Genomic DNA, 2,728 nt, shown 5'->3' with positions numbered 1-2,728 from the left:
GTTTGCTTTGCTCGAAATCGCGCGCATTTACAAGGCCCTAAAGCGTTTTGTTTACCTTCAAGGACCCATCTGTTATAACGATGCCCAAAATAAAGAGATGAATCTCATAGTTTATTAGATATAATCCGTGTAAAGTTTGCTTATCATTTTCGCATAAATTATGACCTAAATTTGGAAACCGTTGAATTTCTCGAATTGGGTCTTTGCGATTTTGGTGAAACTCTGTTCAGCGTAAGGCACTAATGCGCACTATGTGTAGCCGGGAGATTTTCACGAAAAAATGACGGCAACAGCAGATTTTCGACTCAGACCTCAAAGGGGCGTGGCATTATAACCACGTGACATTTACTCCGATCGCCAAAAATTTTATGTTATATTGTAGATTGATCTATATGTTATCCATTCTATGTGTTAGACTTACGATAAAAGTAAAGGTGGGGATACCAGAGAGCTTCAAAGTAGGATGGTACCCCCCCAAAAAAACTGGGTCGAGTCACCTTAAAATGAGAGATTATATGGACAGGCGGGTTACCCCACCTAAGCGGGTTACCCATATAAACAGGCTCTCAATTTGGTATAGTTTGGTTACGTAACAATTCAATTCAATTCATTGTTTATTCGCACTGTTTGCATAGATTACATATTGCACATTATTTAAACAAAAGAAGAAAACAAACATATTAGTAATAACAAGAAGAGAAACATTGTCAGTTAGTGCACAGCAACCAGAGGAGCTAAGGCTTTCGAGCTGGTTGCCGTTAATATATAGATTTAGCCAGGGCTAAAAGCGAAGCTCCCATTAATAAATTTATATTTTTAAACCAAACAATAAATTTGTAATCCATAAATCAGTTAACTTAAGGGCACATTCATGTGACTTTTGAGGGAAAGGATAAGTTATTTTAGAGTGAAACATCTTACATCGAGTTGATAGCCTAAATATATGTACACCCAAAAAACAGCAAACATCTTCGATCACATTCAATAGCCATAATGGCTCTTTATCACAGTAGATTAGGCCTCGAAAACAAATTCTTGGAAAACAAATCAAGCCGAATTTTTATGCGTTCGACAGGTTTACTTTACAGATTCTGGCCAACAAATCTGAGGGTGTGTAAACCAACCTTTATACTTTTTATACATCACATCTGAGGTGAAACAGTACTATTTATCATACAGACCTCGGACAGAATACAGTATCTCACAATTTTTCAAGACAAATTGCACTCAGTCAATGTTTAGGACGATCAATCGTGGGCTTTTAGCGAAAGCGTTCAAAAAATTTTCAAAATCACCCATACGGACAGCCGGTTCTCATTTCTAGTGGGAGCTGTCAGTGTGTGGTCGAGTGTTTGAATGAACTTTAACAGAGATACGCTTCAACATAATCCCGAATTTATTATCATTATTTTTTTGTTATTTAAAGGTTTCAGTTATAACGATGTGTAATCTTATAAAGCGTTTGATACGCGCGACACTGTTTTAAGTACTCCTTCAAGCGATGTTGATGAACAATGAAAACAAACGCCGCGGACAAGCGATTAAAATTGCAAGAGAGACTACTAACAATCAATAAAAGAAATATAATTCGGCGAAACATTTACAGAGACAAAAATTTTCATTCACGAAGACAAGTATTAAAATGTCTCTAAAAATCCTGAGTCTTTAAGCTTAAAGCTTAAGCTTAAGTTTATTTTGTTTTACTTACAGCCGGCCTCCCGGTGTTTGCCTTTTTCAAAGATGAACTCCTCGAAGCAAGAAAATCGCTCAAAGTTTTCTTTCTACAGCCAAATTTATAACTAAATATTCTTCGGAACGTTTTCTTTCTATTTGCCGTGAGAAAATATATCTGAAGGCCTTTTAAAGTTCTGTAAGCTTACATGAAACCTGACCAGGTCAGATCATTGACTCAAATCTTACAAACGTGCAAAAACTTGCCGCATAAAGTGTGCTCGACTTCATAAAATTAGATATAACAAAAACAAACATCAAATGCAATAATTACTCAGGCTTACCATTCGAGATTCAGTTCCTGAAAGATATCAAGGAAGGCCACAGTTGCTTGAGAATTTTAAACCCTCTTACGCATAAAGCAAGGTGAAAAACGAAAACGATGCCATCCGAAATCGGAATACCCAATTTTGACAAGCGACGCATTTCTCTACCAAAAACCCAATAAACAAACCAGCGATGGATAACAGAAGACTCCTGATAGCAGCTGAATTTCATTTTGTACATCCAGTGGAAAAAGACAGTTAAAAACATCACAAGTTGAGACAAAATTCTGTCACCTTCAGCTGTCAAAGTAAACAACTTTCAAGACGCTGCATAAATTTTCCGCATGAACTCACCTGTCAAATTTTGACCAATCAGAGTACAAAAATTGGACGTAGAGCGTGATCAACGCGTGACCATGGTAAGAAAAGGTCTTCTCCGCCTGTATTATTAAAAAACTGGCTTGAGTTTTCGCGTCCGAGGTCAGTTTGAAATCAAAATCTTGACAGTGAGGGGCCATAGTGACATAAACACAACATATTTCATATGAACTATTGGAAAAAATAGACTTGAGCCCGCGATCATTTGAAACTGGTAATTTGTCAGCGGATAACTTCAAAAAATTACACGACCTCGATGGGTCAACATTTGAGCCCGCGGTACGGTCAGGTGAAACTGGTCAGCGGATATCCTGTTTTGACAGCTGTCAATTGATCACAACATTGATGTGCAA

This window comes from Porites lutea, chromosome 3, assembly GCF_958299795.1.
Source record: "Porites lutea chromosome 3, jaPorLute2.1, whole genome shotgun sequence".
Classification (NCBI taxonomy): Eukaryota; Metazoa; Cnidaria; class Anthozoa; order Scleractinia; family Poritidae; genus Porites; species Porites lutea.
This window is presented reverse-complemented; position numbering follows the sequence as displayed.